The 15049-nt window shown below is 55.2% G+C and overlaps 1 protein-coding gene and 1 non-coding gene across 2 annotated transcripts in view; both read right to left on the bottom strand.

Moving 5' to 3' along the window:
- Positions 1-15049, bottom strand: part of LOC135889538 (zinc finger protein 883-like) — a 124700-nt gene that overhangs the window by 13146 nt on the left and 96505 nt on the right. The window lies entirely within an intron of this gene.
- TRNAR-CCG (transfer RNA arginine (anticodon CCG)) lies at positions 14409-14481 on the bottom strand. Its single transcript has one exon. It is a non-coding gene; the product is annotated as a tRNA-Arg (tRNA).

The following is a 15049-nucleotide window of genomic DNA, read 5'->3' as shown; positions in this document are numbered from 1 at the left end:
ACACATCTGTTGGAGGATGGTCATGTGAGGTGTCTACAGAAAGCTCATAACTGGCCAAGACTCAATGACAGAGATCAACGTATGGGTCACATGTAAGGAACAAAGCATCTATACTGAAAATCTACTCTACGGACTTGGAATGGAAAATCAATCACTGAGAGGTAACGGGCCCCGGGATTGGCCCATCCACCCAGGAGGGAGTCGTCACTTCTCACTAGTCAGCTGGCAAGGTAACGCAAGGCTCAAGTGACCAGCCTTGCTCCCTCCCAAACGATCCATGGAAAACCATCAGGGCACCACCAAACACCTGAAACTGGGGCGGGAGGGGGAGGGGGGAGCTGAAGGTAACATAAATTTAATCATCCCAAATCCAAAATATGAATAGTTTAAAGGCACATGTTACACGTGTATGGTGTGGAGGGGCAGGCCAAAGTGTATGGGGGAAAGGGCCTGTTTGGAGGAGGGGCAGACTGGGCGGAGCTAGGGCATGGCTGGACCAGGGGCAGGGGGCCCAGCTGGAAGTAGCAGTGAGGGGCCCAGCTCAGGCTACATCACCAAGGTGGCATGTGCCAGACCATATGCTGCTGCTGCTGCCTGTAATACGTGTGCAGCAGCCTAGGACAGGAGACAGCTACTGGCTCCTACAGTGCCCAGAGAGGGCTGGAGGGGATGGACAAGAAGGGGAGGCCGAGCTGGAAATGGTGGGAGGAGGAGGAGGTGGAGAAGGAGAGAGACATTTGTAGCATGACCATTATTGCCACTCCACCGTAACAGAAAGTACAGGAGAGGGGAGCAGCACTTCAGAATCACCCAGCAACTACGCGGAGAGAGCACTGGACGGGGACTGTTCCTGGCTCTGCCACAGGCCTGCTGGGTGACCTTGGGTAAGTCATTGCACTTCTCTGTGCCCCTGATTGCAAACTTGTGTGAGACCCACAACTGCCTATAGGGCTGCTAACTCCTCCCGCCAACATCGCTCTGTGCAAAAGTTAGGAAATTCACTTACAAAAAACTTTATGAACGCAGGAGTTAAGGTTGCCCGGAGCTGTCTGGTGCCCCTCCAGAAGAGACATCAGCAAAACTTGTAATAATCAGGAGATGCAGAGATAAGGTACACACCAATGTAATCCTAATTCTGACCCACGTGAGCAAGGACCCTTTCTTTACTCCTACAACACACCTATGTGCACCCAGCCATTTGAGATCGTGCCCATCACTAAAGTACTAGGGAAAATGACAACCATGGCACAGAATCAAGCACTTTATCTTTGCTAAGACGGAATTTGGTTTTAGGTGAGCTGCGCTGTACAGGAGCTACTGACACCTGTTCTACACTCAGACACTGAGTCTGCTCCCCAGAAACAGCCGCACACTTGGTCAATTGAACACCTTTTCACCCCTTTTTACAACTCTTTCATCCTTACTCACAGAAGTTCCAGCTAACATTCTACATTCACGTACCCATCGTTAAGCACACAGACTGCTCTCAGATCCCATCTCACTGCTGACCATTCCCATGGCAAACAGTCCCGTTTCCTCCTGACAATATGCACAGCTCAGTGCAGAAACGATACAGACTGGAAACTCAAGGTACACATGCATCTCTCTCCTTTCATTGCACACATGGGGGATTCAGACCCAGATCGTCTCATATCACAATCACACTTCCACCAAGCTGTTCTAACGCCTCTACCTTTCAGTGCAGCTACACCTAACACAGGGAGTGCAGGCAGATACCGCCCAGTGGTTGTTGCCAGCTCCAGGGGGCAGAGTTAAGGTTGCATTGGCATGTACATTAGCTCTGTATTTTTGAGTTTTAGGAGGTTTGACTTTTGCAAGGCCCAACATACTGCTGGGCAACCTTAACTCTGCATTAATGAAGGGGTCAGTGACTAGATGAATGTTCAGCAAATATACAGAAAGTGATAGCTCCCCATCCCTACCTGCCATTCACACAGGCAGCAAAGCCCTGGGCAAGGCAACTTGCAGAGGCAAAGAGACGGGGCTAGAGTCAGGAAGGGGTAGCAGCGAGGGAAGATTGACAGCTGATAGTTGGAGGGGTGAAAAGGTTTGGGGGTATGGTGGGGGGCAGAAGCGGCTGGGACTGGGTAACCTGGGGCTGGGCAGTCTCCATGGGGGACACATGCTCCTCCTGTGCCCCCTTCCACACCCTCTTGTGAGTAGAGAATGACCACCCTGTCCCCACCCCCAGAGGCAGCCGTGTCTCAGGATTCTCCCAAGTTGCACCCACTAACTCTCTTCCCATTTGGGGTATAGCTCAGGGCAACAATTTCCCACCAAGATGAACCCAGCTGGCTGCGGGCTGTTCTGGTGCACAGGGGCCTTGGTGGGTGAAAGGCAGAACTGCAGCATTTCTCAGACAATGTATCGTCTTCAGGCAAAAAAAAGAAATTCTGCGCTGGACGTGAATTCTATGCATACACAGTGGCGCAGAATTACCGCCTGAGTAACTCACACCCTGCACATAACATAACCTGCTCACTCCCATCTCTTCTCCCTATGTCTCTGAGTCCCAGACCGGCTGCTGTCATTAATGCACACAGGCTTTCACTCCTGTCAGTGCTGGCACGACCCAATCCAGTGACAGGACTGAACCTTTATTTTCCCATCACATGGGACGGTCTCAGCTGAGGGGGAGGTGAGAGGGGAAGGGGGTACAAAGGGAAAAGAGTTGTTGTAGCCATGTTGGTCCCAGGATATCAGAGAGAGGGATTTTTAATTGGTTCTAAAAAAAATGACCTCACCCACCTTGTCTCACCGAGATCTGAAAGTGGCAGAAGGAGACATAAACAGGAAGACAGAGCTCAGAACGCTAAACCAAACATTTATAAGCCCCTGGAAGAAACTACATTTCCCTTCTGCGCTTGGGTATGTTTGTGTCCTATATGAGGGACCACCCCATTCCTCTCACAGCAGCAAGGGGAGACTGCAGCCAGTCCCAGATGGTCCTTCCCCATCCTGGGATATGTGTTGTGAGGAAGTTTGTGTGTGGTGGGTGCATGGGCGGGGTCCCCAAACAGCTGGACCCATCTGCAGATTGGAAAGCCAGGACAACCCCAGCACAGCATGGTGGCTGTGGGCAGGGGTAGCAGTTCTGGAGCTGGGCCTCTGCCCCCTCTAGGTACCATGGCAGATGGCTCTGGCAGCATCAAGTGGGTCCATCACTGCAGGGGAAGGTTGGGGTAGTGTCTGAGATCGGGGTGAGGATTGCGGGTGGGGGGGGGGTCCATGCCCAGGAATGGGGGATGGAATTCACCTCCCCACCCCTCGGCAGAGCCCAGCAACTAGGGATTTATCCAGTGAAGTGAATTTCACTCTGGGTGACTTTGAGCCGGCCACGGAAAGATCCTTGTGCATTAGGTTCCACACTGGCCCCAGGTGTTTACTAGTACTCCCTCCCCAGACTCCCTGGGGAAACCAGCGATAATTAGTGGGTTATGGGAATTAGAAGATGAAAATTCATTAAAAACGATGATTTGTGTGTTTATTATTAAATCCCCAGACACCCACCAATCCCCGTCCTTCCGATGAGCTATAAATATCTAAGGGACTCAGCTACTGATCCTGCAGTGAGTTCCTGCCCCTTCCCACTTTCTCTAGCAGCACTTTTAAGAACAGGCCAGGGAAACATGTAAATACTTTGAACCAAATTCCAGAAGCTGCTGGGCATGCACAAGTTAAAATGAAACCAAGGTTCCGTCTCCCCAAGGACCTGGCCCCTAGTGCAAAATAATAGACACTCACCAGAAATCTGAAATGGCCACTTCATAACCGATAGAACGTTATTTATCTATTGACTTCTGGGAATTACCAATAAAAGAAACAACCCAGTGAAGGTGATACCCTGAGGGAGAGATCTCATGTGTCTTTACAAATTGGTATAATCTAATCTGGGACTTTATACACTAACATGCCTTATTCATACCCTATGGCGATTGCCTGGTGTCACTACAGGGCAGAGTTAAGGTTGGTGCCTTAGCTGTGAACTTCCATCCCCTAGCACATTGCGATTGCTGTTCAGTGGGTTTGGCAACATTCATTTTGTCGATTTCTTTTTTTAAAAATTTCAATAGATGATATATTTATTTTAAGCCCTTTTTTCAATGTTTATAATTTCAATGTTCAGAGCTGTGGGAAGTTATGGGGGTCATCAGACAACAATTATTTAATTACAGTAAATGAGATTCCCAAAGCCAAATTTTTATAACTGTTCAAAGACAAATTGTCAATGTTACATGCAAAATATACAGTGTAAATATCCTTAAATCAAACTCTACTTTCTCCAGAAGCATTTCTGTATTTTACCTATATAAATTATTTTTTCATCTGTGTGTGTGAACCATGAAATCAACATTTACTGCAATTTATTAATAAAAATCCAATCTTTTCAAGTGTACTTTTAAGTAACTAAATATTTTAATTCTTTCACTTCCGGGACTGTAGTGCTTCCTTTGAGGATAATTACACCCTCCCTGTGATGTATTTTACTCTCAGTACCGTAACCCCATCGTGATGTAGCTCCTGTCTGGGAGCTCTGCTGAGGCCAGTGGCATTATGATCAGAAGGTGACACACTGACAAATGAGCAGAAACCCATGGGGAGGGTGGAGGATGAGGTAACATGGAGGTTACCAGGGTTGAACATGGCCCTACAGAGTGTGGGGAGCAAACTCACTCTCTTTTATTTTGAGATTACTAAATACGATCCACCGCACCACTCCTGAAAGACTGCAAGCCTTGGCCAGTGACATGCTGCCTAGAGAGCCAACACCTGACGAGCCCTTTCGCCCTAAAATCGTTTTTGGCTCTCTGACATTGCTTTATGCACCCCACCAGAAAATGCTATAGGTAACCCGGTAATTACAGCAGACCTTCACTAGGTACAGTTCTACCAGCTATGTGCCAATATTCAAATGGTTCTGTTTGTTTTATCTTTCACTCAGTTTTGCAATTATTAGATCCCATTTAAAAACTGTAATTGAAATAACCAAAGCAAGTTAAGAAGAGAGTGACATCGGGCATAGGTGGGGGTAAAACAATAAAGGGAAAGAACTGACTATGGGAAAAGGAACATCCCAAACTATCAGAGCCCCGGACCCCCAGTGTGATGCGGCCATGAAATAGGTTAATGCAGTCCTAGGATGCATCAGGCGAGGTATTTTTGGTAGACCCAGGGAAGGGTTAGTACTGTTACACAAGGCACTGATGAGACCTCATCTGAAATACTGTGGGCCATTCTGGTCTCCCACGTTTAAGAAGGATGAATTCAAAGTGAAACAGGTGCAGAGAAGGGCTACTAGGATGATCCGAGGAATGGAAAATCTGCCATATAAGAAGAGACTCAAAGAGCTGGGCTTGTTTAGCCTAACCAAAAGAAGGCTGAGGGGAGATATGATCGCTCTCTAGAAATACATCAGAAGGATAAATACCAGGGAAGGAGAGGAGTTATTTAGGTTAAGCACCAGTGTTGGCACTAGAACAAATGGATATTGGCCATTAACAAGTTTTGGCTTGAAATTAGGCAAAGGTTTCTAACCATCGAAGTGAAGTTTTGGAACAGCCTCCCAAGAGGAGCAGTGGGGGCAAAAAACCTAACTGGCTTCAAGACTGAGCTCGATACCTTCATGGAGGGGATGATATGATGGGACTGCCTTCAATGGCATGTAGCTGATCTGCGACTGCTAGCGGCAAATATCTCCCAAGGCTGGTGATGGGACACTAGATGGGGAGGGCTCTGAGTTACTACAGAGAATTCTTTCCCAGGGGTCTGGCTGCTGGGTCTCGCCCACGTGCTCAGGGTCTAATTGATTGCCATATCTGGGGATGGGAAGGAATTTTGCCCAGACTCAGATTGGCAGAGATCCTGGGTTTTTTTGCCTTCCTCTGCAGCATGGGGCATGGCATGGGTCATTTGCAGGTTTAAACTAGTGTAAATGGTGGATTTATTTGTAACTTGAAGTCTTTAAATAACGATTTGAGGACTTCATTAACTCAGCCAGAGGTTAGGGGGCTATTACAGGAGTGGGTGGGTGAGGTTCTCTTGCCTGCGATGTGCAGGAGGTCAGACTAGAGGATCATGATGGTCCCTTCTGGCCTTAAAGTCTGTGAGTCTATGAACTGTGCCTTGCGTTGCACAGACACTGGTGGAGATCAGGGCCCCATCGTGCTGGGCATGGCAGAGAACCTGACTGAGATCAGCACCCCATTGTGCTGGGCACTGCACAGACAGACAGGGACAGTCCTTGCCCCAAAGAGATCACAATCCAAGTAGACAATGGGTAAGAGGAAAACACAGAGGGGCTGTAACTTCCCCAAGGTCACCAAGCAGGTCAGTGACAGAGCCAGGAACAGACCCCGGTAACTCCAGAGCCCCATCACCCGCAGCCTGGAAAGGTCCCCAGACCCCATTGTATTAGGCTGCAGGAAGAGGTGGTTTGCCAATGGATGCACAGGCTGTCTTGGCAGGGCAGCTCAGCTGCCGTCCCTGCACACAGCTGGGGGTGTCCTATGTCAGGAGAAGTCAGTGTCCAGCCCTGTGCTCCTGGCTCATACCCCAGCACTCACTGCTGCCCCTCCGTTACCAGCTGCACTGTTCAGCCAGCCCCACGCCTCAGTGAGGTCACTGTCCCCCCACACCTCAAACCTTCGAGCTGGGACATGGTGCACCAGTGACAATCAGAGTGCACTAGTGTAAATTCTGTCTATACTAAGGGTTTGCACCAGTGCAGGGGCAGGCAAACATTTTGGCCTGAGGGCCACACTGGGCTTCCAAAATTGTATGGAGGGCCGGTTAGGGGAGGCTATGCCTCCCCAAACAGCCAGGCGTGGCCCAGCCCCACCCCCTATCCGACCCCCCCGCTTCTTGTCCCCTGACGCCCCCCCCGGGACCCCTGCTCCATCCAACCCCCGCGCTCCCTGTCCCCTGACCGCCCCCGGACCCCCCCACCCCGACTGCCCCCCGTCGCCCCATCCAATCCTTACTTTCATTCCTGACGGCCCCCCCCCCCCCCGGGACCCCTTCCCCATCCAACCACCCATTCTCCCTGTCTGCCCCCGGAACCCCTGCTACTGACTACCCCCCGCCGCCCCATCCAACCCCCCCCCCTTCCTGACTGCCCCCCTGGGACTCCTACCCCCATTCAATCTCCTGTTCCCCGCCCTCTGACTGCTCTGACCCCTATCCACATCCCTGCCCCCTGACCGCCACCCCAAACTCCCCTGCCCTCTATCCAACCCCCCCTTCTCCCTGTCCCCTGACCCCCTCCAGAACCCCTGCTCCTGACTGCCCCATGCCACCCCATCCAACCCCCCCTCCTTCCTGACTGCCCCCCCATTCCCCACCCTCTGACCGCCCCAACCCCTATCCACACCCCCGCCAACTGACCACCACCCCGAACTCCCCTGCCCTCTATCCAACTCCCCCTGCTCCCTGCCCCCTTACCGTGCTGCCTGGAGCACCGGCAGCTGGTGGCTCTACAGCCACGCCGCCCAGAGCACCAGGACAGGCAGCGGCGCCGCATGGCTGGAGCCTTCCACGCCACCGCGCAGCACAGAGCACTGGGTCAGGCTGCGGCTCTGCAGCTGCGCTGCCCGGCAAGAGCTCACAGCCCCGCTGCCCAGAGCATTGCGCCGGCGGCGCAGTGAGCTGAGGCTGCGGGGGAGGGGGAGCAGCAGGGGAGGGGCCGGGGGCTAGCCTCCCGGGCCAGGAGCTCAGGGACCAGGCAGGAGGGTCTGTAGCGAGGCAGTGGGCTACCCCACAGCCCCGCTGAGGGCCGAACCTCCCCTAATACCACCGTGGGCGGAGCCACCGGGTCTGGCGCCTGCCCCTCAGAGGTCACGGCCCCGACCCAGAAGTATAAAAGCCCGCCTGCAGAGCTCAGTGGAGCCCACGCCGGCGGAGAGAGCAGACGCCTGTGGCTGAGCTCCCGCTTGGGAGACAGCCACAGGCCACGACCCGCCTGCTGACTTACCAGGCCTGTCGAGCCTACCTCTCGCCTGGTACCCAGAGGAGGACTGGCCAAGCCTGCCCCGTGCCAGCTACCCCGAGGAGGAGCCGAGCCTGCCCTTCGCTACCTACCCAGAGGAGCTGATGGTGGTGGAGAGCACTGACGACACGAGGACGGCCCAGGTACCATACGAGGGGGAGTGTAGAAGTAGCCCGGGGGCAGCCGACCCCAGTCTGGCTGCTGCACTGCCAGAGCCAATGTCAGTGTGTTGCGGCCAGGATCCCCACTGACAGCAGCGAGTTTCCGTCGCTGCTAGGGCCCCGGGCTGGGACGCAGTGGAGTGGGAGGGCCTGCGTCCCCCTTGCCACCCACTCCTTGGGTGGCAGACTCCCCCTTTTCCCCTGGCCTAGAGGCTGGGACCTGTTGCTCTCTGACCCAGCCCCTGCTTAAGGGCCTGGGTCTCTGACTGACTATTTGTTTGCTGCCGCGCCCTGACCTAGGGCCTGGGCTGCTATAGACATTGCCTCAGGCCCTGCCTAAGGGCCTGCGTCCCTCAGCTACTGACTCAGCCCCTGCTTGAGGGCCGGAGCTCCAGGCTGTGTGACTACTGCCCCGCCCTGATTGAGGGCTCAGGGCTCTTGTCTGACCTATTGGCTCAGCCCCTGCTTGCGGGCCTGAGCCCCCTAACTGTGTGTCTGCCATCCCAGACTGCCGCCAGACCAGGACTGACGGCGGACCAGAGCGAGGCGGTGGGCTACCCCACAGCCCCGCTGAGGGCCGAACCTCGGCCGAGACTACTACAGGGTCCCACCCATTGTTTGCCCACCTCTGCATCAGTGCCTAAAACACCAGTGTGGCAGAGACGTTCAGTGCCCAAAACAGCAGTACGGTGGCACTAGAACTGGGATCTATGTCTAGCTCTGTCTCGGACAGCCTGGGTAACCTTGGACACGTCAGTGTTTCTCCTCCCAATGTTAGTCTCTTTACCCAGCTGCCCACTCACTGGGGTCTCCTCTCTCCAGAGCCACTCACCACTGAAATCTGTGTGGTGTCCCCAGAGATAAGGTTGTTGCGCTCCGGAATAGTCTAACAAGGGTGGCTGGGGAGTCTCTTTCCTTGAAGTTTTTAAGAACAGGTAGGACAAACCTCTGTCAGAGATAATCGATATATACTTGGTCCTGCCTTGGCAGGGAGAGCTGGACTTGATGACATCTTGAGGTCCTGTCCAGCCCTACATTTCTATGATGTATACGTATAAAAACACAACATACAGAAAAAACCCACCACAACATAATGTCAGGTTATTCAGAAAAACAACAAAACCCAAAAAACTACACTCCACAGCATAAAATGACAATACAAAGGAGAAGAAAGCAACACAATGCAAACTAACACACCCTAGGACAAAAGTACACAACGCAAAAGAGCTCAACTCAAACCAACACAAGACAGACACCAAACAAGCGGAGGCAAAACAATGCACCATAAAACTATGCAGCACAGCATGGGGCGATCACAGTTCCAAATGGCACCATGCAAAACAGCTCAGCGTAGAACACGACAGCACAAAAGAGAATGATTTCAATGTAGGCATGGAAGGGAGCTTGAGAGGTCGTCTCCTCAAGCCTCCTGTGCTGAGGCAGGACCAAGTATCCCTAGACATTCCCAGACTGGTGTACCTCTAACCTGGTCTTAGAAACCTCCAATGAGGGAAATTCCACAGCCTCCCTTGGAAGCCAATACAAGGCAAACACAGCCCAAAACAACGCTGTACACACACACGCTGGGCTTGGAATTAAGGGGAGAGGCAAGAATTCAAACAATCTGGGTTCAGTTCCCAGCTCTGCCCCAAATTCTCCATGCAAACTTGAGCAAATTACTTCAGCTTTCTGAGTGAGCTTCAGTTTCCCCATCTGTAAAATGGAGAGTCGCCTCCCACCATTGGCCTATTTAGCCTTTGAGCTTTTTGTGGCAAGGACTGTCACTGTGGGCATGTCTACACTGCAGTTAGACACCAGCGGCTGGCCCATGCCTGCTGACTTGGGCTCACACGGCGGGGCTGTTTAATGGTGGTGTAGATATCCTATCCCCTAGAACTGGAAGGGACCTTGATAGGTCATTGAGTCCAGCCCCCTGCCTTCACTAGCAGGACCAAGTACTGATTTTGCCCCAGATCCCTAAGTGGCCCCCTCAAGGATTGAACTCACAACCCCGGTTTAGCAGGCCAATGCTCAAACCACTGAGCTATCCCTCCCTGTTCCAGCTTGGGCTGGAGCCCAATGTCTGGCACCCTCCCACCTCGCAGGGTCCTACAGCCAGGCTCCAGCCCGAGCCCAGACATCTACACTGCAATTAAACAGCCCCTTCACCTGAGCCCTGTGAGCCTGTGTCAGCTGCCATGGGCCGGCTGGGGTTTTTTAATGGCAGTGTAGACATACCCTTGGTGTCTGTTCAGCACCTGTCACAATGGGGACCCTGATCTTGGTCAGTGTCTGTGCAGAGCCCTGCACAAACATGGGGCCTGATCTCAGTCGGGGGCTCTGCAACTCCCGGCATTACTGGATCCCTGATTTTGTTTGGGGTCCCTGCAGCGCCTGGCAAAATGTGGGGCCAGGATCTCTGTCAGGGTCAGTGCAGTGCCCAGTACAGTGGTGGGGCGTGATCTCGGTCGGGGTCAATGCAGTGCCAGGCCCAACGGGGACACAGATCTCAGTCGAGGTCTCTGAAGTGCCCAGCACAATGGAGGCAGCAATCTGGGCTTGTCTTGCGCTGCCTGGCACAAGGGGGGCCGTGATCTCGGTCCAGGTCTCAGTTTTACCTGGCACAATGGGGGCCCAGATCTTGTCTGGGGTCTCGGCGGTGCCCGGCGGAACGGGGCCCAGATCTCGCTCGGGGTCTTGGCGGTGCCCGGAGGAATGGGGCCCAGATCTCGCTCGGGGTCTCCACAGCTCCAGGAACAACAAGGTCCCTGATTTTGTTTGCCGTCTCTGCAGCACCTGGCACAATGGGAGCCTGATTTCACTTGGTGTTGATGCAGGGCGTGGCACAACAGGGGCCCGGAGCTCAGTCAGGGTCACTGTAGCACCCGGCTCAACAAGGTCCCTGCTCTCTGTAGGGGTCTGTGCAGTTCCTGGCACAATGAGTGCCCCAAACTTGGTCATGGTTTCTGCAGTGCCCAGCACACTGGGGGACCTGTTCTCAGGCAAGGCCTGGGCCACGCTCAGTACGAGAAGAGCCCTGATCTCAGTCAGACACCCGGGGAGAAAAGCAGGAAGATTTTCAAGAATTTGATATCAGAATTTCAGAACTGAGGAGAAAATGGGGCACAAAGTAAATATTTCCCAATATAAGAGAGAAGCACCAACATCTGGGGAGATTTTATGTCACCATTCAACAGTTCAAGAGAAAAGAGGGGAAATTTAAGGGGATTATACAGTGATATTCAATCAACAACAGAATGGGATGGATTCTTCTTACCTCACATTCACATGGCTGGCAGGGAGCCCTGGGTGATGTGGCTTTCACAGGGGAAAGGAGTGGGGCTGGAGTCAGAAGGTCACCGGCTGTGGGGAGGGGCTGGCAGTGGGGTTTGGGAATGTGACTAGCAGGCGGTGTGTGTGTGTGGGGGGGGGGCTGCTAGATGGGGGAGGGGAAGTAGCTGGGACTGGAAAACCTGGGGCTGGGCCGTCTCCATGGGGGACACTTGCTCCTCCCTTCCCCTCCTGGGCCTTCCCATGCCCTGTTGCCAGCAGAGAGAGGCCAGCCCAGCCCAGCTCAGCGTATCCCGGTCTCAGGGCTCTCCCAGCCTCTGCCCATTTCAGAAATCACTCAGGGGAACGATTTCCCTCCTAAACAAGGACAAATCACTGCAGGGAAAAATGGGGGGGGGTCACCCCAAACCTGAGATTTGAACTGGCCATTGGCGAAGCGGAGGGAAAATGGGGCACAATCGGAGAGGAGAACAGAGACCTTGTCAGTGATTTGAAAGGAAGGGGCGGGGTCACCCTGGATGTGGCTCTCTAGAGAGAAAGGGGCAGGGCTGGAGAGGATGGGGGGGTCCCCACGGGAGGGGGCAGCGGTAAATCCGAGGGGATCTCAGCCCCCCCCCTCTCTCCCCGCTCCTCGGGGGGTCACCTGCTCTTCCCCCCCCCCGGCCATGGCCGGGCTGCACAGACATTTTCCATCCGCCCCTTTCCCAGGTCCCCCCCCCGCCCGGCAGCCCCCGCCCGGCCCCACGCAGGGACCCGGTGGGGGCAGGTTCCCGCCCAGGACCTCGCCTGGCCGGACCGGGGGCGTTGGGCTCCTGCGGGGACAGCAGCTCCGAGCCCCCCGCGGGCGCTGCCCCCAGGGAGCAGATCCCGGCGCTGCGAGATGCCGGGTCCCCCCCACGGACACTGGGGCAGAGTCACCGCCCGGCCCCGCCCGGCCCCCGGGGCTCGCTCCGGTACCTGGAGGCTGCAGCTCCGCAGCGGGGCGGGGCCGGTGCAGCGGCACAAACAGCTCCTGCTGCCGTTTCACACCTGCCACTGTCTGTTCGGGCGGGGGAGGTTCCGGCATCCGGCCAGAAGCGGAAGTTGGGGGACAGGAAGTGACTGCAGCGCTCAGGACGCCATGAGGAGAAGGTCAGAGTCGCCCTCGTGCCACAAGCCACCCGGCCCCGCCCCGAGTCTGCGCCCGTGGGGCCTCCTCAGCCCCCGCCCCACCTACCCTGACATCCTCCACTTGACCCCTCCCCTGGTGCCTCCGTCTGTGCGTGGAGCCCCTCCCCCCACCACCACCCCCGACATCCCCTTCAGCCCCCCACCTGCCCCTTCCCTGGGCGCCCTGCAGTGTCCCCCCCCCAGTCCGCTGTAACCCTCCCCCCAGCGCCTGCCCCATCAACCCCCGCTCCCCAAACTCCCCCAGTCCCCCTCCCCCCCGCCCTCAGTGCCCCTCCCCCTCCTCCTCCCGCCCCCACCTCGTCCTCCTCCTCCTCCCCCCGCCCTCAGCGCCCCGCCCCCGACCTCCTCCCCCCGTCCTCAGCGCCCCGCCCCCACCTCCTCCTCCTCCCCGTCCTCAGCGCCCCGCCCCCACCTCCTCCTCCTCCCCCCGTCCTCAGCGCCCCGCCCCCACCCCCACCTCTTCCTCCCCCCCCCCCCGTCCTCAGCGCTCTGCCCCCAATTGACTCCAACCCATTTCTCCATTGCTGGGCCTCACTTTCCCATCACCCCACTCCCCCAGTTCACCCCAGTGTGTGAGGTTCCTCATCTCCAATCTCTGCTACCCCCAACCTGCCGGGTTCCCCTTTTCAGCCACCCTGGGGCCCTCCAACCCCCCGCCCGCCCGTCCCCTCTGGGGTCTCTAAATCCCCCATTCCCACCGTGCACCCTGGTTAACCCCACCCTCCTCTCCCCCTAATCCCCCTAGTCCCTTCCCTTGGGTCCTCCTGGACACCCCAACCCCACAGTGTTACATTGTTTATGAGTGTTTTTGCTCTGCATTTTTTCCTGCCACTGTCACCTGGCAGCTCAGGGGTGTGAGTTTCTCGTCCATTGCGTTTCTGCCCACAGAAAGAAGAGATCAAGGGTCAGTACCTTTGTAAATAAAAGAGGGTGTGTGTGTGTGTGTTTGGTTTGAGCATTGGCCTGCTAAACCCAGGCTTGTGAGTTCAATCCTTAAGAGGGGGCCACTTAGGGATCTGGGGCAAATTCAGTAGTCAGTCCTGCTACTGAAGGCAGGGGACTGGACTTGATGCCCTTTCGGGGTCCCTTCCAGTTCTATGAGATAGGTATATCTCCGTATAAGTGTGTGTAGTATGTGTGGAGGATAGTGGCACTGTGTGTGTGTACGTGCAGTGTGTGTGGAGGACGGGGGCACTGTGTGTGTGCAGTGTGTGTGGAGGACGGGGGCACTGTGTGTGTGCAGTGTGTGTGGAGGACAGGGGCACTGTGTGTGAGTGTATGTGTGTGCAGTGTGTGTGGAGGACAGGGGCACTGTGTGTGTGCAGTGTGTGTGGAGGACGGGGGCATTGTGCGCTCACATGGGAATTCATGGGGAACTCGCCACCCTTGGCGCAGCATTTGACTTGTGCTCGGCGTGAATGTAGCACTGTGGAGTGTCAGGCCCAGGCTGCGTGACCCCCTCCATTTATCCTTGGTGCAGATACAGCCCAGGCAGCGCTAGTGCAACCTTCCCTCCCGCTGCCCTCCACCAGCATCTGCAGAGCCCATCTGTCGGGGCAGGGGGGGAATGTCGCTCCATGGATCCTGGTTCTCAGGCTCTCGGATGGGACTGCCCTGGGATGGGGGGTGTGGCCACATCCATTAGGTAACCAGACTGAGCCAACTACTGTCCTTGGTGATTGTTCCCAAGATCCAGGACTTTGTGTTCAAACATCTCCCAGCTTCCTTGGTGAAAATAAGACCAAGGTTTCCTTGCAATATACAGGAAGAAAGTAGATTTTCACCCCAGATGGGACTTGAACCCATAATCTTTGGCTTCGGAAGCCAATGCCTTATCCATTAGGCCACTGGGGCCTCGAAGGCCAATTGATAAAGGGATGGAAATTCTCTCTCATAATTGCACATTCCTCACATTAACTTGGAAGCCAAATATCCCCTTTATGCACCTTACAGAAATGTCTGCATCCCCTGGCAGCGAGGCAACTGGGCAGGTCGCTGACAGAGCTGAGCACCACCTTTCCGCCAGCCATCTTTAGAGAAGAACCCCACCCTAGAGTCAGCCCTCCCTCCGTCAGCACCTCCATGTCTGTGGCTCTGAGTGGCAGTAGGATGATTAGGGGGCGAATCCGGGGCTGGAAGGTGGTAAGGTCAGCCTGTAAGGAGTAACCAGGTGGGGCAGACCCAGGGGGAGGCTGTGGGCTGCTGGTCGGTTGTTGGGATCCGAGCTCTAGATCAAAGCTGCACAGCGACCTGACACCCAGGGTTATAAGGCCAACATAGTGACCCCCTTACTGGCCTCGGTGAACCCCAAACCCTTGTTACTAAGGGCATTGAGGCGTCTCTGTCCCTTAATAACTTCTGGGAGCTCCCCAGCAGGCTGCGGGCGTCAGCCGCCTCCTGCCCCACAGGTTAGACTCTTGGC

This window comes from Emys orbicularis, chromosome 15 (genome assembly GCF_028017835.1).
Source record: "Emys orbicularis isolate rEmyOrb1 chromosome 15, rEmyOrb1.hap1, whole genome shotgun sequence".
NCBI lineage: Eukaryota > Metazoa > Chordata > Testudines > Emydidae > Emys > Emys orbicularis.
The sequence above is the reverse complement of the archived record's forward strand: the minus strand, read 5'-3'. Positions and strand labels throughout refer to the sequence as shown.